Raw genomic sequence first — 20,685 nt, forward strand, 5'->3', positions numbered from 1 at the left:
TGGACCTGGTCATCACCAACATGGGGACTCTATGCTCCATACCAGAGGTATTCCCCTCATTGGTAAGATCAGACCATACATCAATTCCACTGGATATCCACATCCCGATCCCACCCACAGCCTAGAAAACCACAGTGAAAAACTTCTCAAAAGCTAATGTCACACTTCTCAAAACTGAGGTGGAATCCCTCAAGGCCCACAGGCCAGTGGAAAGTACAGCTCAAACTGCAGAATTCTTTATAAATGCATTCTATGGACACCTTCAGGAATGCATGGATCATGCTATCCCAAACAAAACCAAGACCCAATCATCCAAAGGCAGGCGTCCTGCCTGGTGGACCCCAGCCATAAATAAGCTGCACAACAGAAGGAGGATGCTACTACATGATAAGCAAAATCCCTAAAAGGGAATGCATCTCTGATCAGTACTAGCAAAAAACTACGATCCCTCATAAAATCACCCAAGGTCAGCTTCGAGAGAAAAATTGCACAGGACACTAAAGCTAATCACACGGCCTTCTTTAGTTATGTTAGGAACCTGGGTGGCAACTCCCAGATATGCTCAGAGTTGGTCCAAAATGACAATAAATACACTGAACCCACAGACATTGCCAACATCCTGGCAGACAGGTTCAGTGCTAACTCCCCCCCCCCTTCCCCCCCTAAAGAGCAAATATCTATCCCAGCAGAGTGCTGCCTCCCTGACATCTCAGATGCTCAGGTGAGAGCTGCCCTCTGCAAAGCAAAAACACAGCATCAATGGGACCAGATGGTGTCCTGGGCTGCATTTTACATGAACTCCAAGAAGAGCTAAACCCCCACATAAAGCTGCTGTTCAATCTCAGCCTTACTACAGGATATGTACCCAAAGAATGGCGTACACCAATAGTGGTCCCACTCCACAAAGGTGGTGCCAAGCTATGAAGAGGATCATCATGGAACTCATAAACAAAGACATTGGGGACCTACAGACACTGGATCCTACCCAATTTGGCTTTGTTAAGGGCAGATCTTGCCTCTTAAACCTGGTTGATTTCTTTGAAACAGTCACCAAGGCCATTGATGAGGGGAAGGTAGTCCACACAGCCTACCTGGACCTCGCGAAAGCCTTCGACACAATACCCTACTTGGGCATCATAGATAAGCTCTCCAGCTTAAATATAAACCCCTATGTCATAAGATGGGTTGCAAACTGGCTCAAGGACAGATCCCACATAATCAGAATTGCTGGAGCCATGTCAGACTCTAAACCAGTTACAAGTGGCATCCCACAAGGCTCAGTCCTGGGACCTCTTGTGTTCGGCATATATTTTTCGGAGGTACAGGCTAATACGGGAGGACTGTGGCTGACCAGGTTTGCAGATGACTGCAAACTGGGCACCATAATTGACTCTCCAGCTGACACAAGCATCCTCCTAAAGGGTCTCATAGAGACGGATAACAGGTGCCAGAGCCATGGCCTAAAGCTAAACGCTAAAAAGTGTATAGTCATACCCTTTGGCAAAAACAAAGTGCCCACAAATTACCACATAGGCAGGAATCCATTAAGTATGGAAGAAGTAATTAGGGACCTGGGGACCCAAGTTGATAGTAATTTCCCCTTTGACAACCACATTGCCAAAGTGGTTAGAAAGACCTTCTATATAGCCCACCTTATCATGAAAGGATTCACATCTACATTGAGGGAGGTCATTGTGCCCCTTTATTCATCCCTCATCAGGCCCATAATTGAATACAATGCCCCATTTGGGATGTACCTTACCCAACACCTGCAGCAACTAGAAAGACCCCAAAAGTACCTCACAAAGAGGATCATGGGACGCAAACAGATGCCATATGCTGCTCAGTTAAAGAAACTACAGCTCTACTCAGTTGCATACCGCCTGCTTAGAGGCGATCTATGCCTGACGTATAAAGCCATGTCCAACCCGGAATTAATGAGCATGCTCCACCTCAGAAAATCCAAATCCCGTAGAGCTACGAGCTCGAGGGACTTGAACCTGAGCACAGAAATAAATTGGACATGCTGGAGGGACAGATTCCTAACCCAGAGGCTCCCTTCACTCTGGAATAGTATCCCAGTCCATGTTAGGCAGAACCCCTCACTGACTCTCTTCAAGAGGAATCTTGACAAGTGGATGGGAGATCATAGGTTTACCACGGGGATTACTTTGGTGTCACTACTAGACAGAGGCACAGTAAACTAACCTTAAAAAGGGCACAGTAAAATCAGTTCAGAGGGTGGCGAAAGCCAAACACACTCTGGCTAGGCTTGTAAATGCCTTAGGGCAGATAGCCTAGTATAAACCTATGAACCTAAGTAGGGCATAGCTGAACAAAAGGCAACATGCTCATATTTGCTCTACTGGCCCTTAAGCAGTCTGGTCTGCTCAGTATGAAAATATAAAGCAATGATGGGCCTCGAACCCAGGATACTGTGCACTATAGTCATAGTACTCAACCACTAAGCCATGACAGTATTACAATTGTCAGCCTGTATGAAGAAATGTTGATAAGTCTATGCTAAGTATTCCATGGAAACCCTGCAGGCACAGCATAATCCCTGTCGAGTTATGACACAAAGGTGAGTCCTGCAGTAAGAATAGAACCTGACTTTCAACACACACAGTAGAAATGTTAATATTGGGCATGTACACATACATCAACAGATGTAGTGGACCTCAGACAGCAACATACTGCAAGGTCACATTGGGCATGCTCACACACTTGAATAAATGAGGCAAATGTCAGGCAAAAGAACACTGACAGTCTGAACTGGGCATGCTCACACACTTAGGCCATGTCAGAGTACAGCAGTGGGCCACACATATCAGGCAGTTGCATGTGTTAACCCAGGAACCTCTCACTATCCAGCAATTTGCCCTGTTCACATAGTTATAGGACAACAGACACATATATAATATAGTGGAACCCTGTCATAATCAAATATGTTCTGCAGATACCTAAGTTGTTCATAGAAAGTGGGAAAGCAAAGACGATAAAACCTGCAAACAGTATCAGCAATAAACATTGTGCATCCTGAACATTAGCATGGGTTCAGAGGTTGATACTAGCCTAGCCTATCCACCCTAGGGCATGTACAAGCCTAGCCAGAGTGTGTTTGGCTTTCGCAACCCTGTCAAAGTAGAACACTGTGCCTGTGAATAGTAGGTCAAACACGATAGCCCATTTACGTTTAGCGTATTGTGCCTCTGTCTAGCAGGAACCGAGAAGATATCCCATGTGTAAACATACGATCATCCATCCACTTGTCAAGATGTCTCCAGTAGGTGGTCAGTGGGTGGCTCTGCCCATGCAAAACCAGGATTACAATCTGGAGTGAGTGGAGCCTCTGGGATAAGGATCTGTCCCTCCAGTATGTCCTATTAACATCTGTGCTGAGGTATATGTCTCTGGAGTGTGTAGCTCCAAGGGAGTCGGATATCCTGAGGTGGAGCATGTCCATTAAATCTGGGTCGAATATTTCCTTAAACTACAGGCACACAACACATCCGTGTTGGTGGTAAGTGACTGAGTAGAGCTGGAGTTACTGTATCTGAAGTGTGCAGGGCATCCATGTGAGTCCCTATATCTGCTTGTTGAGGAACATTTCTGGCCATTACAGTTGCTGCAGGTGTCGGGTAAGGTACATCCCAAATGTGGCATTGTAACCAAGCATGGTCGTGATGAGTATAGGGGCACAATGACCTCACTTGATCAACATGTGAAACCATATGGGATAAGGTGAGCTATAAAGAAGTTCTGTCTAACCACTTTGGCAATGTGATTGTCAAAGGCGAGAGTACAAACAAGTTGTGTCCCCAAACCCCTAACAACTACTACCGTATGTAATGGATTACTACCTATGTGGTAATGTGTGGGCATGTTGTTATTCCCAAAGGGGATGACTATGCAACTAATGGCATTTGGATGTAGGCCATGGCTCAGGTACCAGTCATCCTATCTCTGTGAGACCCCGTTTGAGTATGCATGTGCCAGCTGGAGAGTTGATTATGACACCCAGTTTGCAGTCATCTGTGAACATGGTCAGCCATATTATTCCTGTGTTAGCCGTACGTCACACAAATATATACTGAACAAGAGAGGTCCCAGGACTGAGCCTTGTGTGATGCCATGTGTAACTGGTGTATAGTCAGACATGGCACCTGCAATACTGAGCATGTGGGTGCTATCCCTGATCCAGGTAGCAATCCATCGTGTGAGATATGTGTCGATATCGATGCCAGTGAGCCTATGCATAATGGCAGAGTGGGGTATTGTGTCAAAGGGTTGTGCAAGGTCCAGGCAGGCTGTGTGGACAACCGTCCCTACACCGATGGACCTGGTAACTGTTTAAAGAATATGAACAGGTCCAGGAGGCAAGATCTGCCCACAACAACGCTGAAATGTGTAGGACCCAGTGTCTGTAGGTTCCCGATGTTTATGTGCATGAGTCCCATTACAATACGCTCCATAGCTTTGCAGAACAGGCTAGTTAGCTTTATAGGCCGATATTGTCTGTGGTCCATTGTGGCAGCAACTCTGTGGAGCAGGACCACTATCACTGTACACCATTCCGTGGGTACATATCCTGCAGTAACTCTGATATTGAACAGTGATGTAATGTGAGGGTTACATCTGTCATGAAGCCCATGTAAGACGCAGGCCGGGACACCGCCTGGTCCCATTGATACTGTGTTGGCTGCTGTGGGGAGGGCAGCACTCACCTGTTTATTTGTGATGCCAGGGAGGTTACACTCTGTTGGGATGGACAGTAGCTCCTTAGGGGGGATGGGGGGGAGACATCTGCACTGAACCTGTTTGCCAGGATGTTGGCAATGTCTGTGGGTTTAGGGTATGTTTAGTCAGTATGCAGTAACTCACAGCATATCAGTGAGTGTCCACCCAGGTACCTGAATTAACTGAAGAAAGCCTTGTGAGTGTCCTACGTGTCTGGTGCAATTGTCCGTTAGAAGCGGGCCTGACATAAATACATGAGTGATTGTAGCTGTCTGCTAGTACAGATCACAGATGCCTTCCCTGTCTGGGATTGTGTTCTATCATGTAGTAGTGTCCTCCTTTCATTGTATAGCTTTTTAATGGCCGGGGTCTACCAGACAGGTCCCCTGCCATTGGAGGAGTGAGTCCAGTTGTTATTTTGACTAGCATGATCCATGCAGTCCACTAGGTGTCCATAGAATGTGTATGTAAAGAATTCAGCAGTCAGAGTCATACTTACCACTGTCCCAGTGTCTCTGAAGGATACCACCTTGGTTTGGAGAAGTGTGACATTTGCTTTTGAGAAGTTCACCAAGATTACCCAGGATGGGTGTGTGGACGGGATATGGATGTCCAGTGAGATAAATGTATGTTCTGACCTTACTAATGAGGGGTATATCTCAGATGTGGATCATAGAGTCCCCATGTTGGTGATGATCATGTCCAATATGTTGTCCCCTCTTGTGGGTGTGGTGACCAGTTGTGCCATAGCATAAGAGTGTACAAATAGTAGCAACTGTTGGGAGAGGGTGTTGGGGCCTGAGTACTATCCCCAGTCAATGTGTGGGTATTTGAAGTCACCCAATATAATGGTGTTTGGGGAAACCTTCATATTGTCCAGTGTTCTCAGGAAAGCTGAGTGTGGTTCATGAGTTTGGGAGGGTGGTCTGTAGCAGGCAACAAACCAAAAGGCAGATATGCACAATGTTAGGTGCATATGTATGGTCTGTGATGCTTTGTGCAATGCTACCAACCCGGAGGTATGTGTATCTGTGATGTATATGAATACTCCCCCTATTTGTGTTGGTCATTCCGAGTTTTGTGGTCAGAAAGCATGGTATGAAACATAACCTGGTAGTGCTGGTGTGCATTTGGGAGCCTGAACCAGGTGTCTGTTAGTGCACAGATATTGCTTTTGTCCATACTGAGGAGATTCCTGAGTGGTCGCAATTTAAGGGTAACACATCTGGTGTTGAGCAGCATTGCCCTCAGTGTCATGTACTCTGTAATGTCTATGGAGGTGGGTTTGTCTTTTGAGCCTCGCTTAAAAAAGGCAGTATGGTGGTAGCAAGTGCCTTAGACAGTATTCGAAAGTCCAAGGGTGGCAGGTGCAAGCTGTCCATAGGGAAGCTACGTGGCATGTCGAGCATGCCACCCCAGGCTGACAGACACTGTATCCCCTGTGAATGACACCAATATGTTAGCCAGCTGTTAAACGTGATCAGTTTGTTGGTATACTGTGACATCATACTTGGTGAGTGTAAGATGCTAGACAAGGTCAGGGTCCTACTGGCCTGGGCTTCATGATCAGAGAGTTCTTCTATGTATCATGTCATGTGGTCCAGGGAGGGACATCTGAGGGTGTACGCACCAGCATGGACAATGATGGAGCCAGTCCTGCACTTGCTTTGGAGAGACCTGTGTGCATGTGTTATGTTGTGGATCCTGCCACCCGAAATACAGCTCAAAGTGACTATTCCCTTGTTTGGCCTGGTGAGTGGGACGTCAATGTGTCTGACAATAAGTGTCACCTATTACAAGTGTATTAGGTGTGTTGTTTAGCCCGAAGGGCAGTGACTGTGTGGCACACTGACATTGTGAACTATGTGATATGTGGGTATTGTAGTGGGGTAGCAGTTGTTTGTGTGTCTGCTTTGGAGGTCTCTGCTGCTTAGGCAGAGTTTATGTAGAGCCTCCGAGTATGTTTATGTGTGATAATGTGGTTTGATTGCTGTCGCTATAGGTTTATGTGAGACTGATATGTGGTGTGTGTGGTTACCTTCACCACCTGATAGACTATGCCAGTCATGGATCGAGAGAGCTCAGCCTCCTGTACGTCAATATTGTTGCATCTCTCAGATATATCTGAGTTTGTTGGGAGGAGGAGAGGGTTGTCTGTGTACATGAGGCAGATGTGACATTGTGTCAAAACCGCAATATTCACTAGCTGGACTGGAGAGTACACACGAAACCAACCCCTGGACATGCCAGGATATTATGATGACATACTCCGTAGCCTGATCTTAAAGGATCAGTAGGGTTTTAAGTGTGTAAAAGAGTATAACAGGGATTAGTGCTCAGGTTTGTTGGTGTTTTGTAAAGAGTAGCTGAGAAGGATTCCAGACTGATTCATGACACCTCCTTCAGTTATGTCATAAATAGCAATGTACACTCATATATGTCCTGAGTCAGGGCCAACTGTACCTGACTTGACAATGCTGACATTCTGTCTGACAGGCCCATATAAACATACCCACCTCCCACTGACCATAGTCCCAGTCATCATACCAGGAGATATCACATGTAGATTGGCTGAACAGCTCCCCCCAAAGCCAAAAGCATGGCAGCAATTGGATTACATTGGTTCCCAATATGAGTCATGCATGAACTACAGAACAAACAGACCCTGCACCTGAACAGTCTATTGAGCCTCACCCTCCCCACAGGATCTGGAACCGTTGAATGTGTTACAGCAACATATGGCACTCCCCACAAGTGTAGGTGCACAACACACCATGGGAATTATAGTCCAGTAAGCCTATGAAGTCTGATCTGCAAGGCCATGGAGTCCATCATGGTTGAAGTCATACACAGAGCTATTGGAAGCTGAAAAACACACAACCCTACCAACTGTGGTATGTTCATGTGCAGATCATGGTTCCCAAACATGCTAGACTGTTTGCAAGGTAGACACCCAGGACATACATCACTGAACAGAGCTACACATGTCCCACATAGACTTTGAATAGCCCTTTATCAACACCCCTGACACATGTCATATCCACAAAACCAACAATCTGTGCATAAATATGTGTTGACATATGAAGGAATGTCAATGTGTCCACAGATAGATCACACAAAGTAAGAATTATGGGGTCCTGTTCAAGCTGTTGACACCTGCCGACCCACATGGCTCATTCCTGAGATTGCATAAAACAAAGTGTACACACATTACCATGTCCAGTCTGATGATGTCAGTATCCTACAAATATAGCAGGAGAATCGAAGCCACTCAGTAAAGCATCTAGCATGCCAAGTGAATGTGTATGTCTCTAGTGTCGTAACATAGTTAGGTAGGGGCTTGAATCTTGCTGACAGTGTGTGGGTGTGTGACTTCCTGTGAGAGGAGTGCCCTTTTTGGAGACTGGGAAAACACATTAAAAGTGGTACATTCCTCTTTGGAAAGTCTGATGATGTCAGCATCCTACAAATATAGCAGGAGAATAGAACCCACCCAGTAAGGCATATAGTGCACTGTATTAATGCGTATGTCTCTAATATCCTAACATATTTAGATAGGGGTTTGAATCCTGCAAACAGTGACAGTATGTGTGTGATTTCCTGTGAGAGGAGTGCCCATTTTGGAGACTGGGAAAACACATTAAAAGAGGTACATTCCTCTTTGGAAAGTCTGATGATGTGAGCATCCTACAAATATAGCAGTAGAATAGAATCCACCCCGTAAAGCATATAGCATGCTGTGTTAATGCATATGTCTCTAGTATCATAACCTAATTAGGTAGGGATTTAAATCCTGCAAACGCTGACAATGTGTGTGATTTCCTGTGAAAGAAGTGCCCTTTTTGGAGACTGGGAAAACAAATTAAAAGATGTGCATTCCTCTTTGGAAATCTGATGATGTCAGCATCCAACAAATACAGCAGGAGAAGAAAAACCACTCAGCCAAGCATATAGAGCACCATGTTAATGCATTTGTCTCTAGTATCATAACATAGTGAAATAGGGATTTGAATCCTGCAGTTGTTGAGTGTGTGTGACACAGTTGGTCAATGCAGTGTGGGTTTTGCTTTTACCATGGTATGACATATCATGATTAAAACAGTATGTGCATTGCACACATCAGGTATCTGCGTGGCAAATAAATATGTGTACATGTGACCTCAATCAGTACATAGGTGTGAAGCCTGCATACTACATGAATACATTTGTTTCCTTTGACAGATTGTGCCACTGCTTCTCAGATCGTAGGTCACATATGTATGTATGTGACAAGCCCGGCCACTGTAGTGATCTGTGTCCAAGGTCATCTGTGCCACACATACCCATGACAGTTACTATAGAGAACTGTGAGTGAGGGTACATGCTTGGGGTATATGTCAGACATGCTCATACACAACAATGACTGGCAATAATGGACAGTCATTATAGGTGTACAACAGCCCTGTGGATATGCATTCAGGCCCATAATGTCTTATGTGACACACCAAGGGACTCCACAATACCTATGGATATGTGGATACCAAGGGACAGATGACATAACATGTGGCTGTATGTACACATTGTTACCCAACATACATGTTGAGGGCTACCACCTATGTGCTACTGTCGAGATAGTATGTATAGTAAATGTGGATTATGCCATAGTCGGCTTACTGCTATACAGCATGTATTGGACAACAGGTATCTGTCTGTATGATACCCTTGTGTAGGATATGCGCCCCATCCAGGGAATGCATTGTAGGCCAATGCATGCATTTCCAGATGTGGATGGACATATCCCTAGTGTGTTTGCATGTACCTAAGAGGGCTATATGCCAAACAGTTGTGGTCCCAGGAACGGGTGGCGGTCAATACCACTGGTCACTGTTATAGTATAGTACTGGAAGGATCCAACTGTTACTGAGTTCCCTACAACTGTGTGTCATTTGTCAGGACATCATATAATGATTGGTTATAGTCATGCTGTTGAGGTTGTGTATACTACCAGACTGCTAATCATTGACAGGTATCAACAGTATCACCCACAGCATACTGTCAACCCATGTCATACACACATGTGTACCCATGTTAGTACATATCTGTAGTAGAATGCATACTGGCCATCGAAAGATACTATGAGATGTTAACAATATGTACAACAGGGTATGTCACATGTCCCATGTGTCCACTATGCACGTACATGTAGACAGTGTGCACCCACCATGTTCACAGATGTACACCTGCTAATCTGTAATGCAGGCACCACAAACATACTGTTCACTCACTAACACATGCTGGCAACACTGTACACTTCAGCCAAGTGGCACATGGGTGGACAATGCATACTTAGACCTAACACTGGTGTAAACAATGCTACATTGACAATCAGAGATGTGATGCATAATGCCTGCTCAGATATACCTGCAAGGATATCATTACACTTTCCTGTTGACAACTTGCTAATATTGCTACACTGCTGTAATGTCACCCTGTGCATCAGAACCATTTTAGCCTGTTCCTGCATCAATGTTACAGATGACAGGAGGTGGCACAGGTGTCATCATATGCACATGGTGTGTTGTTGGTTTGCCAGAGCCCGACATTGACCCATCCAATCAACATGTCTGTGTGTGGTGTGTGTGTGTGTGTGTGTGTGTGTGTGTGTGTGTGTGTGTGTGTGTGTGTGTGTGTGTGTGTGTGTGTGTGTGTGTGTGTGTGAGTGACAACAGTACAGCATGGGCCAATGTTGATGTAATGTGTGTGTGTATGTGTGAGCCCTAGTTGTTTGGTTAATGTGTGTGTGTCTGCATGCACTCAGCTCCACCATGTGGCTGCCATATACAGTAGGTTGTGGGACAGCCACAGACTGTACCTGCTAGGCTGTACAGATCACTGTCTCTGGACATGGACACTGTACCTGTGCCTGGCATGGGTGCTACGGGCAGTATTGGGTACCAACCCTGACTGGGTACTATCATCAGAGGCAGAGGTATGATGACTGGACCCATGTCCTTGCTAGGACTGGCCAGAGCCACGTGCACGTGGTCTACTAGGATGGTCAATAGACAGGCCAGCCCCAGCATTGTTGGGGCTGGTATTGCCACTACGGGAGCGGCTGTGATCTGTGTGCCATCCGCGTCGACTGCCAGCTGTTGCTGTTGCTGGCATGCATCCGTGTTTACGTCTCACCCATTCTGCATGGTCCTGGCTCATGGAGGACACATTCTGGAGGGCATTTATTGTCTCCCCCAATGTCTATCAATGATCTTGGTGTAATTCCGGATGGCACCGGCAAGGTCATGGATGCTGTCATTGATAGCGGTGTAATGGGCCCTCTGCGCCCTTAGTCCCTGTCTGGTGTACCGTTCCATGCGTGCCTGTGCCTGCATTACAGCCCGGAACATACTGGAGGTTGTAATATCTCTGGGGGCACGTCTGCCAGGGGCAATACGACCAGTAGTGCTCCCCTGAGAACCCCTGGACTTCCACCTATGTGGTACCATTCCAGGAATCCGGCTATGGCTGCTGTGAGAGAATGCAAGTGCCATGGGTACCACACTCTCCTGGTCAATGCCAAGTGTATGCTGTACCTCGGATAAGGTAATTGGTGATGAGGGATGTATCAGCAGTATGAGTGTGCACATAGATGGGGTTGAACGCTGTGTACTGTCGATTGGTGGACCAACGACAGACCCTGTCAAACCTTCCTGTGCTAAAATACATGTCTCATCATCTCCACTATTAGTGGTAGTGACTTCAGGTTCCCTGCTGCTTTCAGCCACCCCAAACTCAGCACCTGTGAGAGGGAGACAGGAAACACACTTTACAATCTGTACATGATGTTAGCACACATGCACACATGCACACATGAACACATGCTCACATGAACACTTGCACACATGCACACATGAACACATGCACACATGCACACATGCACAGATGCACACATGCACACAAATACACTCCTCACTACAGCACATACACACACACACACCAGCAATCCAACACATACTCAATAATGGGTGAAGGTGGGTGCCAGTATCACAAGGCAAACAGTCACCTCACGTGTCAGCATGCAGAATATGTGTTACTCAAGACCATGCAGTGCAAGTGTAGACGGCCCTATTTAATGACATTATACATGGCTTTGATGCATGTGTGTAGTTGTTCAGTGATTGGCTACACCCTGGAACACAATATGTACATGGACACAACATTGATGTGCATGTATTATCAGCTTTGTAATGTCCTGTGCACCATCACTCACAGGTATACATACCATGGCTGCATGTGTTATCTGTGTGACACATAGATTGCCATGTGTGATTACAGTGTCTGTGTCCATAGCAGATAATAGTGGGCACAAGTGTAGCACATGCATGCTATGTACACACACAGGATGAGTGGTGCATGTAGACGTGAAGGAATCCCAATGCTCAACATGGCACTTGTACAGTGGTTATGGTGAGTGTGGGACATATTGCAGATATGTCTGTGTCAGCCATGACATGGCATGCTACACGACTGCAACATTAAACACCACACATACCCAATGTGTGTCATGTGACCTATACACCCAATAGCATTCCAGGACATATATGTGACACTTTGTATAGATGGCGACTGCTGTGCATATTGTGTATACTGGAATATGTAAGCACACACACAACATGCTATGCATATTGTGTATAGGTGCATATGTTTGCACACACACAACATTGAGGTGCAAAGCAATGACAGCTATGTGTAGTACTGTGGTCACTGTAACTGGATGGGGTGTAGTACCATGTGCCATCATCATCATACATCTTGTGGTCACTCATGGCTACTAATGTGTGACAGACCACTGCCTAGCATGCTGTACCTGAACTGCAGTGCCGTGGCTAGATTCACAATTACACAGCCACTTTGTCCATGGGTGTGTTAGGTGCCCAATAGGGAGCATTGCCTAACATGACTGTGTTATGTGTTGAAGAGTGTTGCACAGCCCCGTGATAGGCCTCTACCCCTGAGGTACATCATGTGTGTGGATGACATGTGGGATATTGAAGTGTGACCTTACAGCGGGTGTGTGGTAATGCCATATGTAGCATGTTTATGTGTTCTGCGTATAATAAACTTGTTATGTTGTGTACAGCTGTAGCAACTATGCCTATCCAATGTGCAATACGGTGTTGCCACAACTGTGTCTGATGCTCTGTGTATTGCATGTCATTGAGGCAGCTACTGACATTACAGAGCTGTGCAATGTCTTACAGCAAATATGCACGGCATGCATTATGCATAGGTGTGTTACGTGTACATGGCCTACACCTCACCTATGACATGCACATTTCATTACCAACATTGCAGTTATACCGCACTCACCAGCATGGATCGTCTGCCCTGCTGTCACACCAGAGGGACCTACGAGAATATGAGAGAGTTCGTCAGTGGCCACAACTGTGGCATTGCTACAGTGGGTATGCTAAACTACAGTGGAACAACAGTCAACAGTCACAGGTGTAGAGATAATATTCCAAATATCAGTATTGCATAACACTAGGCAGCACAACTGCTAAACACACAGTACACATCTCACATAGACATAATCTAACAATACAGTTAACTGTAGTCTACAGATAGGGCATATTACCTGCTCACTCCATGTGAGCATGCTGTGTGGCTCCGGTCTCCATAACAACACATGTCACAGGTTGTTGCTGCTGTTGTCCAGGAGCCACCACGCTTAGGAGAAGCTCCTCCACTCTGGTGAGGGGGGATGAATGGCCACCCCACCACCTGTAGCAAGCTGTTGTCTTTGGATATCAGGTGCACACTGTCGGACATGTCTAATTAAATCACTGCAGTGATGGCATACCTGCTCATATGTCTGGTTATGCATGCCTATGTCATTTACCCGACGAACAAGATCCTGCCACAGTGCAGTCCACTCCTGCTGGTGCTGGCTGCTTCGGGAAAACAGCATTGTGTACTGCTGCACCAGGCTTTGGACAATTTCATCTTCCTCCACTGCTGTATACGATGGGTTGCGTTGGTGGGCCATCTGGCTGAAAAAGATATGAACAATATGTGTGAGCGAGTCCTGTCGTACACTTTAAACCTTTAACCAAAGATATCACTTTACTGACATATATACCATCCATTTGTCTGTCATGGGTTACACCCGTTCACTACCACTTATTCGTTCTCAGGCCATAACTGACTAACAGTGCCTGGCACACTCTATATATCACACCACTACACAACAGTACCCAGCACACTGTTTGTGACACAATGCACAACCTCGACACAGGGGTATATATCATGCCAATTCATGAACAGAGATGTCATCCATTGCAATGAATGTAAAGTACAGTTACAGTAGTACCAGTCAACCACCCTAGTCATTGATGCCATAGCCCTGCCTAACATATGTGTACAGTTGTTACTATAGGTGGCATACTGCTGTAACAAAGTATATATGTTGCTGGATACACACGTATACCCTGTAACACACATATGATTGCAGCCATGGTACAGGCATAAATACACACACATCAGACAAACATACAACACACCACTGTATGCCAACACAGATGAGCATTACCTGTGTACCATACAGTACTGTGTGCCACTACTTACAAACCTTATGCCTGAGTTTTGTCCTCTGTGCAGACTACAGGAAACACACAAGACAGTGTTTCCAAGCAATGTGAACCCACACCATACTGTGCTGTTTAGGCCTACAGCTTCAGGTAGTACTACAGTTCCTATGGGAGTTGGATTCACCAGTAGTACCACTCACTAAGCATACATGTATTGCTTTAGCCTACAATGAGACACCACGGTTGTCAACAAGGAACTACGTCACATGGTATGCCATACTACTATGTCTGCCTAACAGTACAATACACATCTTTTCCTGGCATCACAGCTAGGATAGACACTACCATGTCAGATACAACTTCACACTAACTTATCACACCTTTACAGACCCTGCACACATTCAGCGTTACACTGATTCAACCTCACATAGCAGGTATTGCATTGAGTACATGTGTGATTGCATAGTGTAATAGGTAGGTTATATGCTATTGGTCCTAGGGCCTATGGCAGCCTAGCCATATGCTACCCTGGCCTTTGACACACATGCACTTTGATTTCACTTGCCCCTGCCAAGCAGAGGGGGTTCCTGGGGTGTATTACCAATCTCCCAAACAATCATCAGGGGTATTTATGCCAACTGCTAATGAGGAGCCTTGTTTGCTACTGCTAGGGGGTCTATTCCAGTGTATGGCATATCTCTGAGATAGGAACCTATCCCACCAGCATGTGTTGTTTAGTGAGCTGATGAGGTTTAGGGCCCTAGATCGTGTATCCCGGAGGGATTGTGATATGTTGTCATGGTGGTTGTCACCCAGCTATGGGTGTGTCATACCTCTGTATGTCCGGCAGAGGTCACCTCTGTGTGGCCGGTATGCAATACAGTCTAGATGTGGTTTTGTGAGTCAGTCTGCATAGGGCATCTGTTTACGGCCAGTATTACCCTTTGTGAGGTATGTCTGTGGCCTTTCCACCTGCTGTAGTTGTCATGTGAGGTACATACCACACAGGGCATTGTGATGAGTAGAGGAGAACACTGACCTATATTTCCCTAGATGACACACCTGTTGTCATGACACATACCACACAGACAGATTACAAGTCTAGTGTGGCACTGTCTTTATCAAAGAGGTGGCTACTGTCCACCTGTGTCCCATGTTCCCTTTTCATACCTTCGGTGTTGGGTAGATCTCTACCTATGTGTTAGTTAACGGGTACAGTGTTTTGGAAAGGAGGAATGGCACTGCAGTATCAACACTTGCCTACAGTCCATGCCTTGGTCACCACACACCTGTTGCAGTACATATGGCCCCATGTCTCTCTCTCTCTCTCTATATATATATATATATATATATATGTATATATATATATATATATATATATATATATATATATATATATATATATATATATATATATATATATATATATATATATATATATATATTTATACGGTTCTACCTGACATAGCCGAAACCACACCACACCGACAACCACATCACCGACACCACATATTCGACAGTCCATAAACACGAAACCACACATAACCGACAACGAAATAACCGACGGTACACAAACACGAAACCCCATACACTGCACACACCACAATAACAATTATTAAAACAAAACACATCCCCATTCCACAAACCACACACACAACACAAGCACAGCAAAATCCTTACAAGCCCACACTAAACCTTACCCTAACCCTAAGGTCGTCCGCTACTATCGCACACTTACCTACCCGCCCCTAACCCTAACTCACTTAACCCGCCCTATCGCTTCCCTAACCCTAACTCACTTAACCCACCCCTATCGCCTCCCTAACCCTAACTCACTTAACCCACCCCTATCGCTCCCTAACCCTAACTCACTTAACCCACCCCTATCGCTCCCTAACCCTAACTCACTTAACCCACCCCTATCCCCACAGACCGTCAATCTCCACACTTACCTGCCTCGCACCCTAACGTCCGTCACTACCGCATACTCACACAGCCTTTCCCCATGTCGGCATCCTCGGCGTTGGTGTTGTCATCCGTCGTGTCGGTCTTCTGCATTGTCGATGTTCTGCCACTCGCGATTCAAGGCCGGTCTTCTTCACTTTCGATCTTCTGGAGCTCCGGATTCCGATGTCGGTCTTCTGCGCTGTCGACGAAGTCAGGTAGAACCATTTATACATATCTACACACATACATGTACACATCCATTGCTGTACACATAGATGTACATATAGGCACATGTACATTCCACCTTTCATGGTGGGGATATCAGTTATGCGACAGTTGTGGGATGTACAGTTATGTGATTATATTGCACAGTGTTGTGCAGAATGCATGTGGGTGTCCTCGGGCCATGTAGCTTTAGCAGGTCTCACTGCCTGTAACACAGCAGATCTGACAAATCAGTCCCACAGCATTTAACCAGCACATGACATATATCAGCACTGCATGCTGTTTTCTATGCCACACACTACGACCTACATAGATATATGCACATAACAACCTTCAATGACAGATATCTGTCCACGCTTCACTAACAGTTGCAGCATGTCCCTTGCCGTATGCATATATGCAGATACAGATAGATATGTACTGCAGACACACATGGATGATTTGCAGTGTGTAGAGTACTCTTCAGGAACATCTACTACATGCCAACACATACATGTGAGTTACATACCTTACCTTTGTATTTCCCTGCTCCGTCTGTTACAGTTTTGTAGGTTTTTTTTTTTTTTTGGTTGGTTGATTGTTTTGGGTTTTTCCCTCTGTTTCTGTCTCAGTTTCTCTCTCTGTTGTCTGTGTGTCTGTCTGTGCCTCTCTCTCACTCTTGCTCTCTATCTCCCTGTACCTGCAATGATATTATTGCATGTCTGGACAGCAGGTACAGCCTGCTTTTCTAGGTATTTGCACTTGTGCATGTGACAGCCTCTGTACCAATTGCTGCCCACCATTCAGTAATTGCATGCAGCCTGCTGTGTGCTGATTGCATTACTCACTGTGATTGCAGCCCACTGCTATAAAATGCTAGGTTAGGTAGGCATAGCCCTTTCAGATTTCCAAGGTGGGGCCCATGCTTGTTTGCTCTGGACACCGTTGTGTCAGTCAGAAGGTTGGTATATGTCTGTTATCTGAAGCTAGAGTTCAGCCAGTGATATGCATGTTGTACTCAAACCTGAATGTTGCTGCTTCCAGTACACACTTCTCAGTGTAGACATATACTCACCCCTCCAAATGCTAACACAGGATACATGGGAGTATGTACTTTCTTTCTGAATTAGACATTTAACTGCCATACAAATGTGGTTAGTGCACTGTATTCCTGTGGCACATGCAGTGTTTGTGAACTGCTATACTGTAATTGTTACATTACTCACCTCTGAACAGTTTGTGGTTTGTTTATGTTGACATTAGCACAGGCTGCTCAACACAACTGGACATATTTCAGTACTGAGTATGCCTACCTACACCCCGGTTTTTGCCTGAATACACAGGTGTGTTGTACCTTTGGGTAGGGGTGCAGAACTGCAAAGAGCATTTATTATTATCATGTGAGGTTTATCTTGGTGAACATACAGGATTGCTGTGTACCTGTTAGTCTATCAAGGCAAGTAGTCTGTCTGCGTAGCTCCCACCTGTGGACATATCCAGATGGTAGCTAGAGGTTAGCCTATTATACTTTGTCTGTGCACCACACCAGTCTTTTCAGCACTGGCACATTGACATTGTCACAGTTGGTTGCTAGCAGTACATGGCTACATCCTGTGATATTTCTGTGTTGTACTCCTACATAAGGGCATGCTTGTGGAACTCCTTCCAAAGCTATTTGCAGAGTGTGTAACAGCAGTAATGCTGATATGCCTGTGTGTTTCTGCCTCTGCCAGGATGCAGATACTCTCAGGTATGTATTTGAACGGCCTCAGTAAAAGGTACATATACATTAGGTACACCTGCAATATATTACAGACATATTGCAGTTGAGACTTTCTTGGGAATCAGAGCATATGTATAACTACACCTTTTCTGACGTGCAAGCAGTGTCTACTCTCACCTATTGAGATTTATTCATTACATGTGATTCCACACTTGTCTGCCTAAAGTTAGTACTTTCCAGCGTGATTCAGTGGGGCACAGCTAACATTTGTTTGCAAATCAGGGACATCCCTGTAAAGCAGTCACAGTTGGGGTGTCTGGCCTCTGCCCTAATCAAATTTTCCAGTATTTATCCTGGTCTGATACTGTGTGGTGTTTGTAAGGTGCTACTGTAACATTCCTAATTTCCATTTACATTCCCTCATTGTAATGCATGATATATTTATGTCAGCACCAATTTATTTGTATATCTGCTGTGGCTTAGTGGTAATCCATGCAGTCTATTGTGTCAATGGTTTGGGGTTCAAGACTGGCAGAGATCTTTTCTTTTGCTGCTGAGCAGAACAAGGGCCCTTCCATAGAGTGACTAAGGCACTTTTAAGCAGTTGTAAGCAGGTTTGCGAGGGTTTGTGCGATGCTTAGCAATGCGCACACTCACTTAAACCCGCTTACTACCACTTAAAAGTGCTTACTCCCGCTAACCCCCACGCTAATTTCTTTTAAAGAAAAGAAAATGGGGAGATCGGAAAGTGGTGAAAAAGGGGGCACAAAGAGGAACAGACAGTAGGTAAACAAGCTCAGGATGTGCAGGACAGGTGTAGGGAAGGTCCATAGCTGCTCATTTCTTTACCAGCAACAGCTGTGCATATGCAATAAATTTGGAGTGAAATTTTAAACCTTCCACCACTGGGAGAGGGGTGAGGACAACAAAGTATGTTGCATTGCCAATTATAATTATCAGTTTACATGTCCAGTGGACATGTGTGTGAAATGGGCAGCTATGTATCGGGCATAATTTTTTTGTGGGTACAGATTGCCCTTTTTTTTTTTTTTTTCAGGTGAGAGTGGAAAGTGAGGTAGAGAAAGTAGGTATGTTCGGGTATGTAGGTTGGGGAGGTAAACAGACAAGACAGACAAGACGCATACAGGGGCGGTGTATGACACATGGGGTGGGTGAACACAACTGATGGGGACGGATGTTTGGAAATCGCAAGCCCATGAGCCCACAGATGGTAACAGTGGAACTGAGATCCCCATCCATGGGCAGTCACCACTGCACCTTCACAGCCCCAAGGGTGGCTGTGCTGGGGGCTGCATAGGACGAGCAGGCTCACCCATGAGACACACCACTCTCGCCTCGAGCTGGCGTAGGGGATCAGCGACTGAACACTGGATCTCCCTATGCACCACAGTCCGGACCCTTCGAAGGGTGACAGGTGGCCCTTCTGCGCCCACGCATCCACGGGAGGATGAGCCCCATCCCCTGCAGCGCTTCCACCTGAAGGTGGCACAGGACCAATGGAGGAGGGGAGCCCGGGCTGGACACCGGACCTGCTGGTGCCAGGTGCACTCGCCAGCTGAGGAGGGACAGGTGGGTCCGCTGGGACCGACCTTCCCATATGTTCTGTGATTAGGTGTGTTTAATTACATCATAAACAACAGCATTCCAGATTAGTTGTAACAGCATGCAGTAATATTCCCATTAACCCAACACACCAAGATTCCAACAGTTGAACAGCAAGCATAACACATGCATATATTGAACGACAGTGGATATTCCAACTGCATGCAGGGATGTTTGGTAGCAACAGGCCACCATGATTGTGGTGTTTGAACAGGTCACATGCATCAACTTGCATGCAAATAGTTATAGAACAATAGGACATATGTCCCAACAAATATTTAAGATTACACATACCCATTGAGGTGTGGAATTGCATGGTTTATGCACATACAGTAGGGTGTAGAAAAAAAACCTCAATTAACATCTTATAATTACTTTTAGTCTACACTACATTCATAATGACTGCAAGTGTATATCCCCTACATGTATTATTACACTTGCCACCATGCATTAGGTTGTGTAATGGGTTTGGCTAGTTCAATATATGCCTGACCTATATCTGACATACTAACTGTCCAAGATGCAGATGTTACTGCTACATATTCCTTGATTGCATTTATATTTCTTTATCTACATATCTGGATGTTTTCACATGAAATTTTCACTTCTATTTGTACAGAACCCTGCATTTCTTGACACACACTCACATTTCTGGGGAACAAATTAACATGCTACTTGTGTGCCAGATTTACTTATGCATGCCAGCCAGTAACTGACTGTTGAGGACTGTATATATGCTTCACAGCTACTAGCACTTCCATCACCCACTTTATATGGGACTGCAACATTTCAAACTAAGTGACACAGACACACTCAGGGTTTTAGACCTTTATTAATGACATTACACACTTTTCCACAGGCTCACTCCTTTATTTATTATAA

This window comes from Protopterus annectens, chromosome 1.part2, assembly GCF_019279795.1.
Source record: "Protopterus annectens isolate FY-2018-M chromosome 1.part2, PAN1.0, whole genome shotgun sequence".
Classification (NCBI taxonomy): domain Eukaryota; kingdom Metazoa; phylum Chordata; order Ceratodontiformes; family Protopteridae; genus Protopterus; species Protopterus annectens.